The 26,044-nt window shown below is 40.6% G+C and overlaps 1 protein-coding gene across 1 annotated transcript in view; it reads left to right on the top strand.

Moving 5' to 3' along the window:
* Nucleotides 1-26,044, top strand: part of LOC139639901 (inactive N-acetylated-alpha-linked acidic dipeptidase-like protein 2) — a gene marked incomplete at its 3' end in the record, with an annotated part of 247,849 nt that overhangs the window by 37,365 nt on the left and 184,440 nt on the right. The window contains exon 2 of the mRNA XM_071514054.1: nt 25,587-25,668. The remainder of the gene's footprint in view (nt 1-25,586; nt 25,669-26,044) is intronic.

The following is a 26,044-nucleotide window of genomic DNA, read 5'->3' as shown; positions in this document are numbered from 1 at the left end:
AAACTAACAATTCCATAGTGAATAGCTCTATACATTTCCCTCCAACCCATTCCTGCCTCATCATGGTGAATGTAGATACAAATACCAGCCCACAAGCCTACAGTCAGTTAACAGAGATCACTTCAAGACAAGTTACCTGTCTGTGCTGTCTAGAAGATGAAGTTTTAAATCATAATGATTTCATAACTAGGCCTGATTCAGCAACTGAACTGCTTACTCATCCACTCAATGACTAATTTGTTGAGTTATGTGCACATGGGATTCCCTCAGCAGGTTGGAGTACTTTGAGCGTTCAACAATGGAAATATTTGAGAATGTGTGAGATAGTGAGTTATTAGGACCAGTTCCTGCAGAGCAGCCAGCTGCATTGGAGTTATTGGCAAGTCACCAATAGACCGCAAATTGTCTTTGTCTGAACATCTCATTGAGCCTGCTCATTCTCAACCACCCTAGTTAAGCCATTTGTTTGATTCATTCAGTGAAAGCAATGCCATAGATAAAGGCTGCCTGCATGAGACAATGTCTGATCCAGTTCATTAACTGACTTGCTAACTCATTTGCTCATTGACAAGATTCGTTCAGACAGTCATGATTTCGGTGGAAATCACCTGGGGTAGTTGGAGTAATTTGAGTATTCAAAAATGAACATGTTTGAAAATTTGTGTTACCGAGCGATCTGGTTATCAAAAAACAATAGAACACACACACCGAAGAGGTGCAGATGATTAACAATGATAAACTATAGAAAAATAAATGGTCACACACTCCTCCATATATTTACTATTACATTTTTTTAATGCGCTGACATTTCAGCTATAGTATTGTATTATTATAGTATTGTTGTACTATTCAATTCAATTTCAATTCAAGGTGCTTTATTGGCATGAAATACAAAAGTACATATTTCCAAAACGTCAACAAATTCAAATAACAGTAGTCAAACTTAAATACTATTGTCATAGTATCTCTTACATCACCACAAAGCCATCTTGGTAGGAAAATAACAGGTGATTGTAATAAATTAACAGGTGATTATCATCAAATGACAGCCACAGCCAATGAGTTGTGTATATGGTAAAGCATCATATTGGTAGGAAATGCATGTGAAATCATGGGGATACTACAAATAGTGCTTTAATTAAGGTGTGAGAAGCAAATCAGCGATCTGAACCAGTTCCTGGATAATGCTACTCTGTCACATTTTAAATGGCTGTGACTAATGCCGGGGACGCACTAAATGACTTTTAGCCCGATGATCGCCATGATTCAGCCATCACAACTGAAAATCAAGATCAGACGGAGTCCGCAATGGATGGTCAGAACAGATGATCTTGCAGTATTTGAGTTTAGGACTCTTCTTCTTTTGGTTCTCCTGCCTGTAGTCCTGTAGTGTGAGCTGGTCAACCATGCAAATCTGAACGGAGACCTGGCAATAATCAATGAAAGTCTAGTGCTAGAAGAGGAGAAAAATGCAATAGCAGGTAGTTCCACGTCAGTGTTTGGTTTGGTTTTGTGTTTTATCACAAGAGCTTGTGTTTTCATGAGCTTGGGGGGGTTGCATGACATTGGAACTCAGGTAGTGTGTGTTCCCCAAATCCAACTGTTCGTCAAGTGTGTGTTCCCCAAATCCAACTGGTCGTCGAGTGTGTGTTCCCCAAATCCAACTGGTCGTCGAGTGTGTGTTCCCCAAATCCAACTGGCCAAGTGTGTGTTCACAATTGGTTAAGTGTGTGTTCCCCATTTCCAACTGGTTAAGTATGTGTTCCCAAAACCCAACGGATCATCAAGTGTGTGTTCCCTGAACAGAGTATGTCCACCTCTGCGACAGCAAGATGAGAAAATTTGGCAGACGTTAAGCATGTGATTTCCAATCGCTACACAGTCTCTTCAGTCTTGCGGTGTGTGCTTAGCATCAACTCAGTGGGGTAAACTATTCGTTCAGGGCCACAAACTGCGGTAAGTGGAAGAATAAGTAATAGCGCTGTTTTGACAGAACTTCATGCTGTTGAAATTAATGAATGCCCCTCATATTGAGTGGTAGCGCTCTTCCCCGATGAGTCACACAACCACCTGCACCTTTCCCTGCGTTCTATTTATATCTACAACTTTTCTAGCGCTACCAGCCGTACGTCACCACATGTTCACCGTGCAGGACAACTATCCTTTCTTAAAGCCACTAAATGGATTAATGGGGGAGTAGCAAAGCGTCCATAGCTCAGGGTCATGTGGATTATAATTCAATATCAAAAAGGCCCAGCGTGGGAATCAAAGCCTAGTTCATGTTCCAGCAGTGGGAAGTGTTGACGTGGTAATGGGAACACTAGGCAACAACAGATCCTTATTTCTAATTACCACAGACTGCCTTTTTATTCAGAGAACAGAGCAAGGGGGGGGGGGGGGGGGGGTTGTAGCCTCTATGGTGTTTTGAAGGCTTAGGGTTCCTTATTGGCTGAAGATTTATTTTAATGAGCTTCACAAACTGTGGTTATTCCTTCCTGCACGTAGGTAGATTGGAGTCTTTGAAGTTTGCCCTTGGTCTTTATATACAGTATATGCTGTATGTATACTCCTCTTGTTATCTCTTAGATAGCTTTACCATGCATTCATAGGGAACAACAAGGGTAAACGGAGGTAAACGGACTCATACTAATGATTGTTTTTGATGTGTTTCTGCTTTGGGATGTGACAGGAAATATAGAGTGTGACATGTGATAAGTTACAGTCATACACACAAGGAGTACACAGTATGCACCTGCCTATTTGAAAATGAAGGAAATCAGGAAACATTTACACTTCCAAGCCAAGTTTTGTTTAATGCGACGCTATATCTTCATACTTGCCTGTGTGATATTCTAAAAAGCTATCATGTTTGAAATCTGTACATGTCAGCCCACCCAGCCTCCGCTTTACAGTCTAATCGCTATCCTTAGAAACATCCCACTGAAGTCGGAGATATCAATTATAAACCCCCCGTGTGCCGCCGGGCGCATTCAAAGGTGAAACACAGCCGCTTTGAAATAAAGTTATTACCGAGGCGGCCGTCTCAACGCTTAAGAGTAAAAAATTAATAATCGAGCTGGTCGCTACCACAGAAGAAAAGAGAAGAAAAGAGAAAGGGGGGGGGGGGGGAGGAGAAAATGAGAGATGAAAAACAGCCACAGGTTATGCCACGGCAAACCCACTTGATTTGGCCCATCGTCTCATCTCCAACTTGAAAGCCGTATAGCCAGGCTTCTTTTGTTCTTTTACCCCCCACCCCCCCACCCCTCCACACACCCCACACACCCCACACACACACCCCCTCTTCATTTTCACATTTTCTTCCCTTACGCTTTGCATAATTACAATGCTGATATTTTTGTGACGGCTCTCCACCATTACTTGGCTCTCCAATGGCCTGAGGGGGAGAGAAAATGGATGTTATGGACAACAAAAAAAAAAAAAAAAAAAGACACTCGTACTTCTTGGCATGATTTATTTTTTTCATAGGCTTGCACTTAAAAGTGCTCAAATTGCACATCGGGATATTTTGAAGCTCTCAGCGCAAAGTTCAAGCAGGAAGACAATCCCTTTCACTTCTGCACAGCTGGTCCCTGGCTCACAATTGTTATCAAGTGCAGCACGGACACTGCACACTAAAACTAAAGTCAATCCAGCTGATCACACTCTATTCTATTAGTAATCGCCCTTCAATAAATAACTAACCCCTTCACTCCACTGCTGTTTTTACCCGGTTCCCCATACAGTATAACAATACCATTTTAGAGAACAATATGACCTCTTGCTCGACTCAAGGAAAGCCTCGGAACATCTATAATTAACGCAGGTCCATTTTTATCTCTCTAGAGTCAAATAACTGGCATTTTGGTGAGTGGTGAAAGGAGTGTTTGTGTGTGTGTGTGTGTGTGTGTGTGTGTGTGTGTGTGAGAGAGAGAGAGAGGGAAAAGAGTGTGAGGTTAGAGAGTTGGGCTGAGACCGACAAGAAGTTGAAGAGAGAACTAGAACTAAATGCTTTGCTCTGTATCAGATATATAGTGACTGCCTCTGTCTTTTTGTATCTGACTTGACACCAGTGTTTGATAATGTGTTCTTCAGTGAAATGTTACAGTAATATTACTTTCCGCAGTGACGCGTATTGTAACAAATTACTATATGCTTATGTCACGATACGATTCCATACGCAATATGGGGTTCATGATTCAACACAACCACAATACGATGTCATAAATAACAGTTCAGTGACAGCAAAGTCTGACTGTGCAGAATTGATTTGCTCGTGATTTCTGAGACACAAATGGTATTGGCTGCTAAAATGTAAACAGCTATTTAAAAATGTCATTACAAATAATATAATTTGGATGGCGAGCTTGTGGAACTGTGATGGTCAAGCCGTCTCATGTGTGATTACTACAGCAGAATAAAATGGAGCTAACATCGCGATTCATTTTTCTGCCCCGCGATACGCATCGTCACATTTTTTTATCGCGATATATTGAATTTCGGTATATCGTCTCATCCCTACGAATTAGGGATATATACACAGTACTGTGCAGAAGTCTTAGGCATATGTCAAAGAAATCCATAAAGCGAAGATGCTTTCAAAACTGATGAAATGAAAAGTTTCTGAATATCAAAAATTTACAATAAACAGCAGTCTACTGACACACTAATGCAGAAAACAAATAAACATCTAAGACTTCTAAGAAATGTATATAAAAAATCTAGGGTGCCTAAGACTTTTGCACAGTACTGTATACTATTTCAATTTCAGTGATAATGTAAAAGTTGTTAGGATTTGTAATCTAAAAGCTATATCCCATCACCATCCATTGATTCATTTTCCTCAGAATTGGTCTTTATCCTCTCACACTAGACTAGACTAGATGAGAAATGGTACAAAAGTTGACTTTCTCTGGGTGGAAACATTCCCTTTACTTTGGGGAAAGGACGACAGAAACGTTGGACATCAACACTGTTTGCTTTCCTGATCATTCACAAGAGAGAGAACCGACTTCAACTACAATGAGTCATATAACAAATGATATCCCAGGGAGTAATAGGTGAGGTAATAGTATTACTTCTGAAATGAGTGATGAATAATGCATTTCTCTTTTGAGCAGCGAGCTCAACACTGCCTGACACCGATTCACTGTCAGGTCTGAGTTTGCCTTCTGCTTTCTTTTCATTATTTTTTCCGCCACCATTATTCTTTTGTTTCTGTCTTCCATCTTTCTGTCTCTATATCTGTGTGTGTCTCTCTCTCTCTCAAACACACACACACATCAGAAAGCACATCTAGCCACTTTGTCCCTCTGCAGGAAGTTCTCTCTTTCTCTCTCTCTCTCTCTCTCTCTCTCTCTCCCTTTAGACTTATCTGTGCTATTTTCAGAGGGAGAGCAGTAACTGAAGTATTGTGAGAGGTGATACAAAAGTCTCGTTCTCAAGGGAGGAGAGAGAGAGATAGAGGCAGGGGAGGGAGGATGTAGAATATGCCTGTGACTATTCATTCTCTCTCTCTCGCTCTCTCTCTCGCTCTCCCCCTCTCCCCCTCTATCTCTGACTCTTTCCAAGCTCCTAGGGAGGCCAGTTCAGATGCAAGGACAAAAAAAAAATTCTGAGTGCATTAAATAATGGAAGTGTCTTTTTTCAGACCGCTTGAAATGCCATTTCTATTCCAACACATTAGCTATAATGTAAAAATCTGGGACATTTTCATATAAATAAATGCCCAACACAATAGTGATTCAACCTATATCCAGCTCATAAAAGCTTTTCCATCTGCTGTTCTAAACACCTGTCTGGTAGCTCTTTCCTGGGAAAAATCCTCTGGTGCACAGGAAGTGATGCGTTTTATGTAAAATGTATAAAAAAAAAAGTTTGTATGCCAGCATAATAGAGCTGCAACGATTAATTGATTAGTTGTCAAGTATTAAATTAATCGCCAGCTATTTTGATAATCGATTAATCGGTTTGAGTCATTTTTTAAGAAAAATAAGTCAATATTCTCTGATTCCAGCTTCTTAAATGTGAATATTTTCTGGTTTCTTTACTCCTCTATGACAGTAAACTGAATATCTTTGGGTTGTGGACAAAACAAGACGTTTGAGGACGTCATCTTGGGCTTTGGGAAACACTGATCAACATTTTTCCAACATTTTATAGACCAAACAACTAATCGATTAATCGAGAAAATAATCAACAGATTAATCGACAATGAAAACAATCGTTAGTTGCAGGCCTACAGCATAAACACAAAGTAAAATAGCAGCATATTAGTAACAGTGAGATCTGTGCTTATACCTGCATGCACATACTGTATACAGTACACACTCAATATTTACTCAACGGCGACTGATGAAGTGACATAAAGTGACTAAAGAACACTTCTAAGTCTCAAGCATGGCCTGATCCCCCAGCATGCATTGTTCTTGCCATAGAATTCAAGCAATTATTGCAACTGATGGTCTTTCAGTCCCTCCCAGACCAGTCCTTGTGTTTTCTGACGACTCAAAAGAATTGTATTTTCCCCATATTTACATTTGTCTTGTGGATGGATCAATAGTGTGGTAGTGATTCATGGTGGTATACAGTGTCATTCTCTTGTGTCTTGTACAGTGAATACATCTGTACCGCTCAGTAATACTAGCTGACATGCAGCCTGCTTCCATGCCCCTCTGCACCCCCCCATCGATCTGCAGCAATCCGAGTCTGAAATGCCAACGCTATTGTTTCCTACTAGTGCCGTAGATGTTTGAGTCCATGTCTGTATGTGTGTGTGTGTGTGTGTGTGTGTGTGTGTGTGTGTGTGTGTGTGTGTGTGCACGTGTGCGTACACGTATGATGACTGCCTGCAGTGCATCTGCTTGACTGCTCCATTTGATTGCTCACTCCAGTATCACTCTGGGAAATGTTAATGGAGGCCAGTTAACGACAGACACACTTCACCACCATCTGAACTCGACCCATCACCGCCCTGATGGAGGGGGGGGAGGAGAGAGAGAGAGAGAGAGAGAGAGAGAGATTTACCAAGTAGGGAGAGTGAGAGAAAGAGAGAAAAAGTAAGATAGAACACTCACCGCTGTGCTGATGGAGTCTGGTTAGATGCATGTTTGTGTGCTTATACATACAGTGTGTGTGTGTGTGTGCGTGTGTGTGTGTGTGCATCTTGTCTCTGCGACTGAAATGTGCGGTGGTGTGTAAAGCATTTACATCAGTGTGTGAAGAAGGTGTGAAGCAGACAGACAGTCAGGTACATCTTGTCCAATGGCCCCGTCTACCACATTGGCTACTGTTGCTCTGTCACGCTTATCACACACACACACACACACACACACACACACACACACACACACACACACACACACACACACACTCACACACACTCACACACACACATACTGTTCGCTCTGTTGCTTCCCTGACCTGAGATTGCTGTGTGCTGCTGTTCACATCCCATCCAGAAAAGCACTGGTCCGTACACACACACACGCACACAATGATTTATGGCCTCCGATACAGTCAATAAGAGCCATGGCCAAGATGAAGGACCTGGGCAGTGGCAAGCAGGACACACACACACACACACACACACACACACACACACACACACACACACACACACACACAGAGTTGTCCATTAGCTAAGTGTACAGCAGTGAGCTGCTCTCTAAATTTGGCTCTCTTCATTAAGCTCCTGTTTAAAGCCACTGTTGTTTAGTACCTCTGCTGCTTCATGCTAAAATCTAAAGGTGTGTGTGTGTGTGTGTGTGTGTGTGTGTGTGTGAGCACATGTATGCGTAAAATAATTTATTTCCATGTATATGCATGGTGGTGTATGTGCACCTATGCAACAACTCTATTTTTTGTGTACAAGCATATAAGCAATTGTACAGTATGTATTGTGTCTGTGTGTGAATGTGTGTGTGCTTGTGTGAAAGGATTTCCCTGTTCCTGTGTGTGTGTGTGTGTGTGTGTGTGTTTGCAATAGAAGGGACTGCACTTCCCCTGCAGTGAAACACCAATCCCATTGCCTTAAATAGAAGGGTTATTCTCTCCTCTCTTTTCCTCTCCTCACTTCTCTTCTTCTCTCCTTAATTCTCCTCTCCTCTCCTCTGCTCTCCTCTCCTCGCTGCCTTTTGTTTGGCTAATAAACGCAGCAGTTTCTCCTAGCTCGGAAATAAAAGTAACTTTTTTTAGAGTGACACAAGCTGTGCTTTCACATAAAACAACGGTCAATTAGACTTAAGACGCTGAGCCTCATTCCTCAGCCATAAAACACAGAAAACAACAACGAGGAGACTGAAGCACGGACCAACAACACTCTCACTCCTCCTCTGCAGTCATCGTAGTGGGTTCAGGAACTCGTTGAGAACTTTTTATGGTGGTTTTGTTTTTCATTGTGGTTTAAATGGCTTCCATATTAACTGGCTTGTTGATGCAGCTCACTGAAAAATGTCTCGTATTTCACTGCTGAGTCGGGCACAAGCAGGGGATTCATGTAAAACTAGCACAGAGGAAGACAGATATATCAGTTTGCCCGATACATAGGCAAACCGATATATCTATATTACTATATGACTATACTAGTTTATGATATTGACCTCTCTGGTCCAGTCAGTGTCGTCCACCTCTGATATGATGGATATGATGATGATTAGTGATGGAAGATCTGTGAGCGATTCGTTCATGCCGAATGACTCTTCATAATGAACTGGGAGGTAGGACTCAAGTCAAACGAGTTGTTTGTTCATGGCAGCGTTTACAAAGGACATTTCAACTGTCCAATCGTCACATTTTAATTTTTAACAAACGTTTTTTTCTTATTTAACCTGTTCTTCCCTGCCGCCCCCGCCACTGGGTCCATCATAACGCAGGTTGCACGGCCAAGCTTTGTTCAAACCCACACCAACTTTATTTTAAATTCTAGTCAAGATAACAAGTTTTCCAAAGACACCAAATGTGTCATGCTGAATTACAGGGAAATGTGTATAAAATTATACAAGGGGGTTAACCATGACAAACCCTTTCCTTAACCTTAACCAAGTTGTTTTAGTTGCCTTACTTAACCATAACCTTTACCCTAAGCTTAACCAAAGTTGTTCTACTTGTACTTGAACGTATTTCAAGTTCATGTTCATGTCACGTATTTGTGTGAGACCATGTTGGCAGGAGGTTAGGGAAGCAGCAGAGGCAAACAGGCTCTTCCTCTCGACAATGATGGGCTGTTGAGTGAGTGAGTGACTCAGCGAGTGAATGAGTGGGTATGTGACTGAGCAAGTCAACGTGTGAGTGAGTAATCACCAGTATTAGTAGCCATAGTGATTATTGTCATAACTACCCCGACTCCTCCCAACCTCTCAGGCCTAACTTCACTAGCCATCTGTTATGGACTGTCCAACGTAGGGTCAGTCATCTCATCTGTCTTTCCTATCCCGTTTCATATTCTCATATTACCCATAGGTTTGGCTGCTACACTAAATTCAGAGATATTCAAACCGTCAATTTCCCTTCCCTGGGTATGCCAAATTTGGTCTACTTAATGTAAGGTCCCTCTCGAATAAGTCTATCATCAGGACCTCATTTCCTTCCATAACCATCTGCTGTTTTTCATCACAGTCTTGGTTGAATACTGGTGATTCTATACCTCTAATTGAAGCTATTCCCCCCAGACTATGCTCCGACAAGAGCGTCTGGGCTGGTGGGGTAGCTGTGATTTATAAAAATCACCTTAAATGCACTCCTATTTCCCTAGGCTTCCTCTCTTTCTTTGAATCCCTGTGCTTTTTGATTGGCAGTAAGGCCCGTATGCTTTGTGTCTTGGTTTACAGGCTGACCAAGCAGAACAAAGTGTTTTGGAGTTGCTCTTCCTCATAATGCCTAAGCATGACAGGATCTTCATTCCTGGTGATTTTAACATTCATGTCTGCCCTGGCCAGTGAATTTATGCACCTTGTTGAATCTTTTGGCCTTGTTCAATCAATTCAAACCCATCAACCATCACAGTTACATGCCACATGCCTTAGACCACTTAGCCACCCAGATGCCCTAGAAGCTACAGCTTCTCCATGGCTAAATCAGTTCACTCGGGCCATTAGGATAAACTGCAGAAAGGCAGACTGCAAATGGAAAAGAGACAAATTACATTCATGTTTCGTTCAACGTTTTGAAAGACCTCTTGGCTAAGGCAGTTAAGGTTGCGAGGGCAAAACACTTTTCTGATATTATCGTTAAGCGTTGCCATGACTCCAGAGTCTCATTCAACACCATTATCTCAGTAATCAGTAATCCCCCTCCCAGCTCTAGTTTGGAATCCTCCCCATTCAAATGTGATTGCAAACTTTTTCATTAACAATGTCATAAATATTAGGTTGAATTTCGCACACCCTGATCATCATGAATTCTCTACCTCTCCGGTCAACCCTGCTATGTTTCATTGTATTGAGTCCATTACTTTACCTCTCCTAGAGGAGACTATTGCAGTCATGACGCCTTCGACCTGCCCCCTTGACACTGTCCCGACCAGACTAAAAGAGGTCTTAAAGAGACTTAAAAGAGGTCTTTGAGACAATTGGCCACAGTGTCCTGGCCATTATTAATAACACTCTAGCCGCTGTCTCTGTCCCACTATGCTTCGAACATGCAATAGTCCAACCCCTCCTTAAGAAACCCAATTTAGAGCCCACTATCTAACATATTTCAGACCCATTTCCAAGCAGTAGAGAAGGTGATCTTTACCCAATTATTGTCGTCGAAGATAAACAATCTTTTTGAGAAATTTCAATCTGGTTTTAGGCTGGATTTTACGCTCCACAGTACTGAGATTGCCCTTTTGAAGGTGACCTATAACCTTCTCAGCAGATGTGGGAAACTGCTCTATTGTAATTCTTTTAGACCTCTGTGCTGCATTTGATACAGTGGATGACGCGATTCTGATTAACCGTCTTAAACAATAGGTTGGCATCACAAGTACGGCTCTGGACTGGTTTCATTCTTACCTCATCTCCTTCCCCCACACTCATTTCCTGTGGAGTCCCCCAGGGCTCTATATTAGGTCCAATCCTGTTTTCTATATATATACTGTATATATGCCTCCTCTGGGTCAAATCATTCAAAAAATACAATATCTCCTACCATTGCTATATGGATGACACACAGCTTTATATCCCACTAAAGCCTGACAATCACACAATTCTCATTAAACTCAGAGAATGTGTCCATGAGATTACATATTGGATGGCTCAGAACTTTTTCCAATTAAATGAAGATAAAGCAGACATCGCCTTTATATGACAGATCAAAGTTGAGAGAGACAGGAAAGATGCAGAGAGAGATACAGGTATATTTCTGAACTTCTGTTCCCCTCCCTGCCAGGTGCCAGGTCCTCTAATCAGGTCCAGGTCCTCTAATAAGGGGCTTCTGCCCGTCCCAAGGTCCCAGTTGAGACCTAAGCCCTATATAAATAACGTAGCCTATTCAGGAATATTTCTTCTTTTTCTCAATAGTAGTAGTAGCATTAGTAGTGGTTGTGGTAGCAGAAGTAGTAGTAGTAGTATCCTGGGTTTTAATGCCCCATAAATGCTGTTTCAGAGGTTTTTCCACCCTGCCAAAGACCAAATTATGGGGGAAACACTGAACGCTTGTAATTTTTTTGCCATGAAAATGGTCAAATTCAAAGATATTGTATCTTGGCATAAAATATTATTATCGGCAGCTTCAATGCTAAAATATCAGTAACGGTAAAATCCTGAAAAACACATATTGATCTAACCCCAGGATGACTGTTGGATGTACTTTGTAATGACTGGGCCCATTCGGTTGTTCACCGTATTTTGGTTCAGTATATCCTCAGAATCAGAAGCTATATGTGGTTCTTTATCAAGTGAAATCCTATCAATAACCCAAACAGCCCACAGATCCATTATGATCCATTATGTGTAACTGTGTTGAAGCCCTTGAAGCCTTGCATTTACTTGGATCTTAAGTGCTTAGAATTGTTGCAGTGGATCAGAATAAGATTTATTCACCAGGTACATTTACATAAAGGCATTTGCCTTTATCAGCTATTTGCACATTTGAACGTGGTCTATTAAACATGTAAAATAACATCTAAAATGACAGAACCAATGGATCATGAAGGATAGACAGAGGAAAGGAGCGAGCCGGCTAGTCACTCACCAATATTGGCTGAGCAGTAAATATTACAACCTTGTAATTGTCCATAAGTGACAAGAAATCAATTTTGGATCTTCTTCCTCCCACGTTTACATGTTGAATGACAAAAAGATTATTACACTGGCTTCAGGGGTCTATAATTAATAACATGCCAGGCAGATAATTCATGACTCTCTAAATGCTTGGGTATTTTGTATAGTTATCTGCTCAATATAAAGACAGGAATAGGCCTAACTTAGATCTCTATAGTATGAAATAATACATGTAGGTGGCGATAGCCTAAATGTAAAAAAAGAATGCTAGTGACCAGAAAGTTGGCAGCTTGATTTTCTGCACTGGCTGGAAAATTCTGGGTGAAGGTTCTCTTCTTCATCAAACTTTGAGGAGCCCTTGAGCAAGGCTCCAATGGAGCTGCTCAGTGGCCGCCAGTAGAAGGTGAATCCCAGGGGTGAATGTGGGTATTGTGAAGCAGGGTGGAACTGAAAAGCGGTGCTAAATAATCCGAGAAACCTTTCCTTAAATACATTTCAAGAGTAAAATGCTTTATAGACTTTTAGTAATGGAATGCCAACAATTTAATTCAGCTAATGTTTTCTCAAGTAGCTGTTTTAATTTGAAGGACAGGCCAAGCTACAAGTCATGCTTCAACCAATTTTATTTAATTGTGAGGAAACATTTAGCCAAATATTCAGAATGGAGCAATAACTGCATTAATGTAACACATTCAAGGACTGACATTTGTTTTAAGGTTTCTTCTATCTATCTATCTATCCATCTATCCATCTATCCATCTATCCATCTATCCATCTATCCATCTATCTATCTATCTATCTATCTATCTATCTATCTATCATCCATATCCACTATACATCCACTGTACGGTACTTATTGTTATTTGGATAAATATTAAGAAATAGCCATTGCATACTCTGTTTTGATGAGAATTATATACTTTGATTTATTTTAAAATGCAGAACAATTTCAGCAAGCAACATGTTAAACATTCCAGTGTTCTGATGCTAGGATGCATGATGTTTTATTTTGCATGCTATAAGGCATCTTGAGTGCAAAATTAGGAGTATCGAATTTTGCGTGAAGAGTTTTGCACATTGACACTCTCTTGTGAAAATAGAGCCAATGCCAGCTGTAACAAACTGTAAATAGCATACACAATGAAATCTATACACCCAGCTTGAATTTCCAGAGTGATAAGCGAACCTCGGTGTGGTGCAGCTCCACATGTGACCAAGTGTCTGCAGTCGCCTCGAGGTAACGTTGTTAGTGCTGTAATATGATTGGACACGCTGCTGGATTCTCATGTGACATGGTACGAAACACACACACACACACACACACACACACACACACACACCACTGGATCAGCAGAGAGGTGCTGGCCTGGTGTGTGTGTGTGTGTGTGTGTGTGTGTGTGTGTGTGGTCAGGCCACTAGTGAATTTAGAGAGGAATTTGTCAGTGTACCGCTGAGTGGATCAGATTCTCCTTCTCTAGGCCTGTCCTCAACAGCCTGACCCACAGCTTATCCCCCCATCAGACTGGCTTTACAGGAGAGGCTCACTGGAAACATGAAGCCGGTTTGTAGACCGGTACCGCTGTCACACTGAGATCAGCAACTTACAGCGAGTCTAAAGCTTCTCATTCTGCAGGTCAGCACTGGTCTCACTTTCTGTTGCTTCCTAATGCTCTTTCAGCTATACATTCAGCTGTATGTGTTATTTATGAGGTGATTGACCTAGATTTAGTGAGGGAATGGTAAGTAAAGTTTTTTTTAGATTAGATTAGATCAAATTAGATTACATGCAATTTTATTGATGACGAAATTGGACAAACGGGGCCATTACAGCCAAGTAGTAGTTATACAAAGAATAATAGGATATGAATGAAAATATAGAAGTGGGGGTTATGTAAATATACTCATACCAACAATTCCAACACTTACAATTAGAAATGTATGAATGACAATATGCAAAAAGTATGGGTTCCAGCATTAAAGGGACAGTAAGTAATACTTTAACTGCTCCATAGCACAAAACAGGATGTGCAAATGCTGGAATCCATACCTTATTGCACATTGCACTAAAGTCTATGAAATGAAACCGTGAAAGTGAGACATTTTTGCTACCAGAAGGAATTGCAGTTACATTTGCCTCCAAATTGCCCTTTGCCTTAAGTCGATGATTGAAGAGCAAATATTGGTGACAGCGGAGAGGAATAATAATGACTAGGACAGGGATGGGGGTTGTCAACTGGGACAAAATCAATGTGGATAACATAGTGAGCTAGTTTCATGAAATATTACTATTGGTCATTATTATTTGTCCGTCTGAATTGCCTCAGAATGTTGTTCTTGCAGCCTTTGTATTTGTAATATGCATCTTTTTTTTAATTTTGACATCTTTGTTGTTGAGCACTCATTGCTGTGGTGTTTCTGCACTGCACTTCCCAGAGATCACCTGTCAATCAAACAGTGTGTCCAGTACTGTGACGTCTTTTTCCTTGGATTTTCTGTTGATGCAGTTTGAGTTTCTGTAGGTGGCGCTCTCTGTGCGCTATGTCTGTTCAGCCATGGTGGCTATCACTGTTCATGCTATAGTTATTCTATGCTGTTGCTGCCACTGTTGTGCCCCAAGAAAGACCTAGTTATACAAACATTTTTCAGAGGCAGGGCTGTTCTGGAGGCTGAAATAATCACAATAGGTTGAATTAATCCTCCATGGGTGCCACTGCCAAGACAGATTTTTCAGTTCACTAACTTGAAATTTTGAAAGAAGGAACTGAGTCAAAATAGAAATTTAATATATAAATGCCAATGACTTTTTTCTCTCATTCATAACCATGACATTCATGATCCTGGAAGGTCAGCAGCTAGCTAACTAGCTTACTTAGATAGCTGTAGGCTAGTATGGCGAGTTTGAACATGGAAGGTCAGCTAGGCTAACTGCTAACCTAGATAATTTAGGCTTTAGGCTTCATAATTTTAGCAACCTCATCTTTTACCCCTTGCCTTTATTTTTGGGCTCTGCCCACTGAGGTTTAACTCAACCACTGAGATTATTTGTACCTTCAGAGCAGGTCTGTGAATGTCACTGAATATCAAAAGGTTTCATGAACTGGCTACATGTTGAATGACTATTGTGTTTTATCAGTCTGCGATAGAGTAGCAAAATTGACATTTATTTGTATGAAAATGTGAATTATTGCTGTAACAGTGACTGAAATTTGGCTGGACTAGTGTTTGGTATTATTGATCTGTTGTGGAAAACGGGGTAATGCAAAGACCATGATCAGACTTGTATTGAGTTTTACAGTGACTCTATCCTTCAAATAAAGTGTCTATGGAAAGTGAAAACTCTGCACTAAAGCAGACCGCAGACTATTCTGTTGTATCAGAGAGAGAGACAGGAAGACAGAGAGAGAGACTGATTTGGTGTAACAGTGTATCTCAGGGAGTGTGTCGAGCGCTGACTTGGCGTTTTCCTCGGCTGGGTTATCTGCGCTGGGTAATGAATGGAGTCCGATGGAGTTAGGTTGAGATGAATGGAGACGAGCTCTGGATTCAGCACACCAGCCTTATCATCACTGGAGTATGAAGGCGGCTATTAAACAATGCCTACAACATATGGTGTACAGGCAGGGACCTTCGATGATTCAACATTAGGTTGGCTCTGCTTTAATAGTGTCACAGTAGCCCACTTATTCATATCCTTGTTTTCTGTTGTTGTTATTATTCCTAGATTTTGTCATTGCTGCTGTGCATTTTGTCACATTCCGCTCTATGGATCTATGAACCAACAAAATGAAGCATTTTGCTGTGGTTGTGAAGAAATCTCGTAACCTTAACTTTGGTGTTTTTATTTTTGTGCTAGAAGTTGATATGGTCGTCTTTATTTTATTGAAATTTTTTGAACATTTTCTGGTACAGGATATAAATCCTCCACACCAGACTCTACAACTCAAAACAAACAACCATACAAAAAAAAAAAACACAATATAGTTTTTTTTTTTTTTTAAATCACAATAATTACAGATAGTCACAAATCAGCTTTATAATTATACAAAATATCCTTTGTTGACCAGAATTTATCCAATCTATTTTTAAAAGAATTAACTGAAAGAGCCTGCGCTACATCCTCTGGAGGCTCGTTCCATGCTCTTACAGCACGAAGTGTGAAGAAGTTTTTTCTCTTTTCAGAGAAACACCTTAGAAATAATTGGAAATAATTTTAAAGAGTTCCCTCTTAACTCGTACCTATTATTCCACAAGTGGATGACAGGCTGTGATATGGTGCATCTCAAGGGGTTTATCCTCTAATTAAATTTTGAAATAAATAAATAAATCTTTTGGATATGTCTAACGCCTATAAAGCATATTAAAAATCCAATTAATACATTTAAGAAATGTTTCACTGAAAGTCCTACTTCTGATGACCAGACATCCCAGTCCCATATTTCAGTCCCTTTTCAGGTGTACTGACTTATTATTAGATATTAAAAAATCACCATTTGTCCCGTATTTGACTTGGTTCTGTATTTTTAATGGGTTTTCTGACTTAAGGCTGTTCTCATTGTAACGCGTGCGTCCCGGATGAGAGAGTCTCTGATTGGTACCGACAAGATGCGCGTGACAAGTGGATCCAATCACAATCTGCTCCCAAGCCCCACTGCACGGCGCAGGCTTCTAACTGAAATCTGAAGAGATATTTGAGAGCCAACATTAGCTAGCAAAAAGCAATGATTTAGTATGTCTCAAAAGCGAGCTTCTACCTTGAATGAGAATCTGAAAAAGAAATTTAAGTTTATCAAAAGGGATGTCTCATTCTCAGACGCTGGAGATGCACGGAGAATGGAATGACATAACCCAGCACATCCACACCAAGAAGCAGAAGGACGCTGAGAAAACAGAATTCGGAAGCTGACAAAGTGTACGCAAGTGAAGGACTTTTTGCTTGTCACTCAGTGGTGCACGGGCATAGTTTCCAATCAAGTGGCTGCAAGGCTAAACTAATCACTGAAGTGTATGACCCGAAATTTGCCTCTGCACGAACAAACGTGTTAGCCTCTGACAGAGGAAGAAGTGCACTGTGATTTGGATAAGTGCTTTCGTCACATTGATCGTACGCATCAAATCCTTTGATTTGATGAATCACAAGGATAAAAAAAATCACAAGGATATACAATTATTCCCTGTGATTGTGCATTACTTTAGACCAGATAAAGGCATCAACATTTACAAACAGATTATCTTGCTGGATTGATTGAAAAGCATTCCCTCGGTGAGAAGCTAATTGGACTGTGCGGACACCAACTGTTCCTTCCAAGCGGGCTGGGAGGAGGAACAACGTCTGGAGGAAACTGCAGAGTAAACTGGGTAGGGAGTTCTTGGGCATTGTCTGTGCTGCTCATATTGTCCATAACTGTCTGCAAACAGCAGCTGATTGCCTTCCGATTGACAGTGTACAAATAGTTCTATGTCTATACTGTGTCAGTAGAGGAGCTTAAGGAGCTTCCTGTCAATTTGTACAGCTGGAGTATTAAAAATTGCTACAACAATTTTTTTTTTCTCCCTTGGCACAGCTCTTGAGAGAATATTGCTGCTGTTTGATGGACTTTGTGGATATTTCCTATCTCAAGATAAGTGCCCAACACTACTGAAAAACATTTTCGGTGAGCCATGCACTAAGCTGTGGATTTCTTTTGCAATAAAGCAAACAGCTACTTTTAACCATGCAGTGGAGGTAATAGAGCAGGACAACATATCTGCCACTGAGGTTGCACTGCACATCAGGAGGCTGAAAGAACTCCTGTGTTTGTCACCTCTGACATAAAAACACAGTTGGATGAACTGGCTGAAGCTGGTGACATAAAGGCTGAAGATTTTTACTGTGCAGTGTGAAACTTCTATTCCACCTCACTACCTTCAGCTTTGGAGCGGATCATTTGAGGGCACCCACAAACTTGAGTGTGCCCTGCTGAGAAGTGTTCCAGAGTGGAGTGGCATTCAGAGCAGCCCAGCTGCTTTCCACTCTAGAATTCCCACTCAGAGTAATACTGATGAAAGCACCCTCTTTGATGAGTGGACAAACGCAACAGAAACCATCACATACCACTAACCCGACTGGAACTGGAACAAAGAAGACAGCCATTTGTGAGAGGTGGACAGAGGTTTTCCTTGAGCTGTGGAGCCAGGACTGAGTTTCCACGCACTAGCCAATGCCATGGAGTTTGTTCTTTGTCTGCCTGTAACAACAGCCTTTTTTGAACGTGCATTTTCAATCATGGATGCTGTATGGACACAAGAAATATCAAGTCTCAACCATGAAGGCAACGCTATTTATGTGAGACATGACAAACTCATGAAGGACAAACTCAACCTGAGAAAGATTGCCTTAAGTGATTAATACAGCAGATCACAGGACTCCAACTGAATCCATCCAGCAACTTAACTGTATATAACTGTTTTTTGTTTTATTAAATTCTCATGATATTAAGATAGCTGTTGCTGTGCATGAGCAGTAGAGCTGCAACGATTAATTGATTAATCGATTGGTTGTCAACTATTAAATTAATCGCCAGCTATTTTGATAATCTATTAATCGGTTGAGTAATTTTTTAAGAAAAATCGGTCAAAAGTCTCTGATTCCAGCTTCTTAAATGTGAATATTTTCTGGTTTCTTTACTCCTCTATGACAGTAAACTGAATATCTTTGGGTTGTGGACAAAACAAGACATTTGAGGACGTCATCTTGGGCTTTGGGAAACACTGATTGACATTTTTCATCATTTTCTGACATTTTATAGACCAAACAACTAATTGAATAATCGAGAAAATAATCGACAGATTAATCGACAATGAAAATAATCGTTAGTTGCAGCCCTAGTGAGCAGCGGCATCTACTCTGTAACATGCCTGGGGCTGGTAGTGTGTTACTGAATGGTGTGAATCTGGTCACCCTAGTTCTACTAGGCAATTTACATGTGTCCACCCCTCCTGTCATATAAAATGACACAAATTTATTACTTCTGAAGAGCCAGAATTTGTGACAGCTCACGATTATCCGCAAAGCATTTTGCAGTAGATTGCTTCACCACAGCCTTTGTTTGTTATGGTCATACTTTTGAACAGTCTCTCGCCATGTTATATCCCGCCCCAACATCCTGTTTCAGACAGAAATACGTTTAATTACAGAAGGAAATACGATTCCTTGTAACTTTCTTCATGCTGACACCAGAATTTAATTTGGACAAACAGGGCAAAACGATGGTGTCTCAATTAGGGGGGATGGTTACAGCCCCGTTGTGTGATTTAGGCTGAAAAGACAGGTGTGTTTTTACATTAAATATTTCCCAGTGCAGCTTTAATTGCTGAAAGTCTTTTCAAAGTAACCAGGCTTTCATCTAGCAACACTGACACTGGCTCATTAACTCAGGAGATGTAATCAATGGGAGGGAGGGAGACATTTAGCCATCGACAAATTAACTGCGCAGGTACTGTGTTGGTGAAGTCATGTATGTGCCGAATGAAATCTGCTGTGGCCTTTGAGATCCTCATGTAGCCGTGTAATTGATGCGTATGTGTGTGTATGTGGCGGCGGCGGGGCCAAATATTACGTTTTCTAAAAAGCATACGTCAAGGCTTTATTGATTTCTTTGGGGAAATGGAAGAATTAAACCTTACTCTGAGTAAATGCAATAATTCTAGTCACAATTTGTTTATTTTATCATTCACTTCACCAAAGCTGCGATATACAGTGGTATTGATCTTTGCTCTGAAAGAGTTCAGTGTGGTCTACAAGCTCTTAAATGCGGTTGGTTTTAGTGTAATAAAGCTGCCCTTCAATATCATTTTCCTACTCTATATCTAGCAGTCATTTCTGTCATCTCCACTGTTTCCATGCTCTCTCTGTCTCTGCTCTGTTGCGGCTTCTGTCCTCTCCGTCTCCGTCTACTGTTGTCTTTTCATCGGAACTTTTGCAATGTATCCACTTTGGTAATATATAGAACAGATACTGTATACAGGCAACCGACAAAGTAAGAAACAGAAAGTTATTTCAAAATCCAACAGTACAATGAAAAATATACTGAAATATTAAATATAGGCCATATGCATAAATATAAGCAAATGTAAACATAGCATGCTAAAAATATAAAACTATCAATATGTAATGAGCGTGTGTGTTTGTGTGTACACGCTTCCGTATGTGCAGTGTGCATCTCCACCATACAGAGCAGCCATATGGGACACATTATGGGCCCATCCTGTGGCGTCGTCAAACTGACAAGACTCGGTGATTTAGCTCCGTCGGAAGTGGATGGATCCATGCTTACCTTCAAAGTCATCTGTCTTGCGGCTCCGCGAGAGCCTGGGAGCCCCCCGGGGGACGCCATGCAGCATGTTGGCCACTCAAGAGCCTCTCAATTACTGGTTTTAATTTTCCCTTCCGCTGCTGGTCCGTCTCCATTAGCCGTGGCATTTCTCTGCGAGACGTGAATCATCGCAGCTCCTCTGTTCGTCGCCGCGGTCCCCGTCCCGCGCAGATGCTGCCGTTTTTTTTTGATGGAGCCGAACTTGTTGTGTTTGCATATTGCGGGGAGGATAAACTCTTTGGGGAATTGGAACAAACAAAAAGAGGCGTGAACTGACTTTTAGATGGCTTTACCCTGGATGTTTATTTTGAGTGGAGCCACTGGGAGACGGTTGAAGACTCTCGAAAGCTCAGCGTTCCACTGGCAGCCCTCTGTGGCTTAAAACAAAATTATTTAATTTTAAATAATTAAGTTCTTTTTATGAATTGAATAATTTCCTTTTATGTACTGTCTCCATTATCTGTTACATTTCTTTCTGTGGTGTGAATCATCTGGGCTACTCTAACCTGCGCTGTCCTACCAATACTACCGCTACTGTTGCTGTAGATGTAGCTAAATTTGAAGGTGCCACACGTAGCATTTTAACATGAATACATATTACTAATTTTAGTATTATTAGTATAATTACGCTAAACAAACATTGGTAGCCTCTCCTGGCCTCTACACTGCATTTTCCATTGTGAGCCACCAGGTCAGATTTGGAGGGAAATCTGCTGGATTGCTTTACGGCACAAAACAGTTAGAGGGCGCTGTTCCTCCAGTGCAAAGCAAGAGAGAAACAATTTGGAAAGAATTTGGTTTTAATTTGGAGAAGCACTAACAATGCCACTGTGTGAGATAGAAACTACTAATTGTCTCATTTATTTACAGTAATTATACCAAGGTATCACAGTTAATGTCAGAATGATATCATGAAAAATGCTGCACGTAAAACCTTTAATGTGTTTGTATTGCCTGGATAGCCGATCGTTGCAGTCATGTGAAAACTTTGTATCCCCACTTTAAGTGGACTTGTATGTTTTCACCTTCATTAAACGATTGCATTCATTTATATGCTGTGCAATTTTCCTCCATTTAGGTTTACATTGTAGGTATTTAGCTGATGCTCGTATCAGAGCGATTTATAGTGAGTGCAGCAACAGTAGAGTAAGCTTTGATTCCTAGATTATCAACATTACAAGCAACCGATATTAAGGAGGTCAAGGGTCAGAGGTCACAGCGCCCTGACAATAGAGAGAAGAAAATATTCCTGTGATCCTAGAGTCATCATGGATGATAGAGAAGTGTTCGGCGAGGAAATAAGACCTGAAGAGAAAAAATAGAAAGGTCAAATATTTTTTGTATTATTTTAGCATTATTATTTTGTAGCATTTCAAAAACGGGTAGTGGTGAACTTGAAAATGAGGTTAACTCCTGAAAAATTTACTTCCGCTGGTCATGAAATCAATGGTATCATTAAAAATGAGAGAAATAAGATGCCTTCCCGGCAGCTTTCCGGGTCTCTCATCCAGCTGTATATCCGCACACGCACACACACACACACTGCCATGTTAGCAAACATGTATATCACAAAGGCCCGTTTTTCTCTCTGCGCCCTCCCTCCCCATCTCCCTTCCTCTCTCTTTCCACTTGATATGTCCTTGAGGTGATTTGGCAGCAGAGTGGCCAAATCCGCCCTATTAGAAGTCATCCATTGCATGTTTGGGCCCTTTCTGACATTGCAATTTTCCACGCAAACAGGGAAGGCGACAAGTACAAGAAAGGATTATGGTTTAAGAACACTTCCTTGGCCTGTCAACTTGGGAGTGTATATGTGTGTGTGTGTGTGTTTGCTTTGGTGCGTTGGTGGTTTGGTGGCACAGGTCCACTCATTTTTAATCTGTCAGTTCTACTCCGGAGGCACCATGGTCACGCACAATCTATTCAGTTCTGAGCCATGCCACACACACACACACACACACACACACACACATAAACACACACACTCAAACACACCATATCTATTCCACTCAGTGCCACGCCATTTGGTGAGTGGTCACAGAGTGTAGACAGGAGAGGCAGTGAATTGTTTCCTTCGCACTGGGGCATTAGTCACTGCACCCAGGTTTTGTACAAGTAATGCTTACAAACTGCTCACAGACACACCCAACAGGCCATGAGGCATCTATAGACAGCTGCCAGAGCTGATCTGAATACAGAGCGCACCAAGTGACAGCTAATGATAAGACTTTACTTAAAGGAATACACCTAGTTTTTGGTTTTTGAGTTTGTCATTTTCTGTGTGTGGAGGAGATTTTACCCAACACCAGAATTTAATTTGGGCAAATGGGTGAATCTATGGGGCCACTCTTCTCTGTTGTAGTCCCACTATGTTATTTAGTCTGGTAAGACAGGTAGATATTAGCATAAAAACCTTGCCTTGTGCAGCTTTAAAGCATATAAATCATACTAATTAGATATAATAACATATGAGCCATTAGATCCTTTGCATATAGTGTGGCTCATTATCACGTAAATTGGAGACACATCATAGTTGTATTTTTATTTAGGTGTTACTATAATAACCACACTTGTACTGCAGGTAGTTAGTAACCACCCTTTTATTGCAAGGCAAGTAATTATGAATAGCCTTATGACATTATATCAGACATTTTAGCTTTTAAGTATTACCCAATGCATTTATTCATCTGATATCTAATTTATCATAATAAATGAAGTAATATCTATTGCCTAGATTGTACACCACCTTGATTTGGGGTGATTCTGTAATTGAAGATTTAATACCCTTAGGCTGGGAAAAGATAAGCAGAGTTACCAATTTACTGTTAATTGTTTATGTTAAATGCTCCAAGGCTGCAAATTACAAGAAAACAATCCTATTAAACTTGGGCCAAATGAAAAACAATTTGTTTGGATTTTCACCTTTAAAATGCTGATAATGACTCTGAAATGATTAATGCTCGCAATTTAGCTGGCGTCCCGAACAGAACGGCTTGCTGCTCTACAGAGAATGAGAATCGAGGGAGGGGGAAAAAAAATAAAATGAAATGGGTCTAAATTGGAAATTTCCAACGAGAGCGGAGGACTGAGTGTCCGAGAGCTAAAAGCAATTAATGGAATCAGAGGACAGTCTCTGTGGCTTCTTGAGCGCTGATTAAATATTCTGATTGCCAGAGAAATCACTCTCCAACAGGGAGATCCATAGCTGCCTATACTGTAAAGTGGCCTATTGGTAAATCCATTACCCTTGGAGACAGAGTGTTTTTGGACAAACGCTCTTAAAGGCGTCGTAAAAGATCAGAGGGTTGCGTTTCACATAGACCCTACAAGCTTCTAAATGACTGCCAGGCTTTGCTCTGTGGATCTGTGCAGTGCCCCAGGCTGATGGGTTGGAGGGTTTATGTGTTCGTCAGCAGCGTCCCCAGACAGCCGCGATGCTAAGGTTGGACACCTGAGATAGCGACGCGTCCATCCATCCGTCTATCCGTCTATCCGTGTTGCAAACAATCACAGTTGCAGTAGCAGTAGCTGGCGTCCCCCGGGCCTTCCACCTGAATGCATCCGTGAGCTAACAACGGATACAGGCTGATGAAATTTTCACAACCCAGCAAATGCAGGAAATGGACAGTGGTGTGGTTTGAGTGACCAGGGACAGTCCTGATGGAGAGAGGAGTAGGAGAAGAGTAGAAAGACTTGTCCTCCGGGTATCTTGCTGAAGAGACACGCTCATAGAGCTGGGACTGAAATAACATTTCTCAAGAACAGAAAGTGAGGACGCTTTTGGCGGCACGGTGGCTCAGTTAGCCCTGTTACCTCCCAGCAAGAAGATCCTGGTGCTTTATGTGTGGAGTTTGCATGTTCTCCCTGTGTTTGCCTCGGTTTCCTCCCACAGTCCAAAGACATGCAGGTCAGGTGGACTGGAGACTCAATTTTTTTTTTCCTAGACGTGCGTTTCATTATATCAAACTTAACAGTGGTGGAACAAGAGTTTTGGGGGCCTTGGGCAGGAATAGTTCTAGGGCCCCTCTGATAACATACTCTAAAAAATTTACAGAAAATAATTGAGGAAAAATTTGTTTTAAAGAAATTGAGAATTCTATCAATAAAGATGATACTTTTTTGTTTTATCTCAGTTTGTTGACAGCATACGACTATTAAACAGTGAAAAAAAATCATTTTAGCCCTTTTATTGTAGTCGAAAATAAAAGTCACTACTTCAGCCCCTCTGTCACGACATTGAAAGTAGAGTAGCCGATATTATTCCTTGTTTTCTTATTTAAAATGTCCCTTTTTGTATTTGATTATTCACTACTTAGCTGTTTGTAAAAGATTAGGCTTAAAGAGTTCTGTGTTATGAATGTTGAGATTTTTTCATTTTCTCTTTTATGGGGCTTTGGTCTTTGAAGAGACGGTTAAGATCCATTCTTAGATACTGCTCCAATGCCATCATTTTTATTAGCATTACAGAGAATGTGAAGTGTCTGTCTTTTTTTATTTTATATTTTTTTCTTTTTTCTTGTCATTTGTTATATGGCCTATATTTTCTCCTTTGTCATTGTTCACCTTTATCTGTAATTTCTCACTTTCTTTGTAATCTTTCTTTTTTTTATCTATTACTTTTTGTTATGCGGGACCTTGAACAATGTGGGGAAAGTTTAAAAGCATTATTGGACCTTTTCACTATTGTGGCAGTATGGCAAGATAAGATGAAAGTAATTAATGATATTGGATGAATATTAAAAATATTTTGTTTTAACGGTAACATTGGTGTTTGCTTTTGAGTAGCAAATTATTATTAATGATAATATTTGACAGCTCTTTGAAATAATTGAATACTATGATGATGTAAAAACTGCTGGCCTGATATTTATTGCAGATATTAAAGCTTTCGATAAAGTCCGCCTACACTTCATCTATAGAACTTTGAAGCATTTTAATTTTTGGAGAGTCACTGATTAACTGGGTAAAGGTACTATATAGTAGCCCGAAATGTAAACTAATAATGTTTCTTTTTTTTTTCTTTTTTTTCCAGAAACAACAATACAGAGGGGTTAAACAAGGATGCCCACTGTCTCCATAGCTTTATTGTAGCCACTGAAGTTCTCACCCAGAAGGTAAGATCAAACAATAGAATTGAAGGTTTAAATATAAATGGAATAAGATCGAAAATCTCTTTGTATGCATCTTCTCCGATTGCACTGATTGAAGACTTGGACAGTTTTGGCCCTTTTTTCTGGACTTATGATAAGTGCATAGTTTAACTGAGTGTTTATTCCTGTAGTCTTTTGAATAAAAGTTGTAGAGAAGAGGAAGCATTGAATGGCTGTGATCAGCTTATTTTGCAGTCTTGCCAGACATTTCCATTCCATTTCCCTCTCCAAAGAGCTGGGGCCAGCAATCAAACCTGGGTCCACCCTGTTTGTTTGATTGATTTTTTGTTGTTGTTTAATACAGCTAATACAAATGATTTTAGTTGAAGGCGGCACAGAT

Source organism: Centroberyx affinis, unplaced genomic scaffold, assembly GCF_046629955.1.
Source record: "Centroberyx affinis isolate AG114_WGS23_722 - 3 ecotype Tasmania unplaced genomic scaffold, CSIRO-AGI_Caff_v1 ptg007898l_1, whole genome shotgun sequence".
Classification (NCBI taxonomy): domain Eukaryota; kingdom Metazoa; phylum Chordata; class Actinopteri; order Beryciformes; family Berycidae; genus Centroberyx; species Centroberyx affinis.
This window is presented reverse-complemented; position numbering and strand designations above follow the sequence as displayed.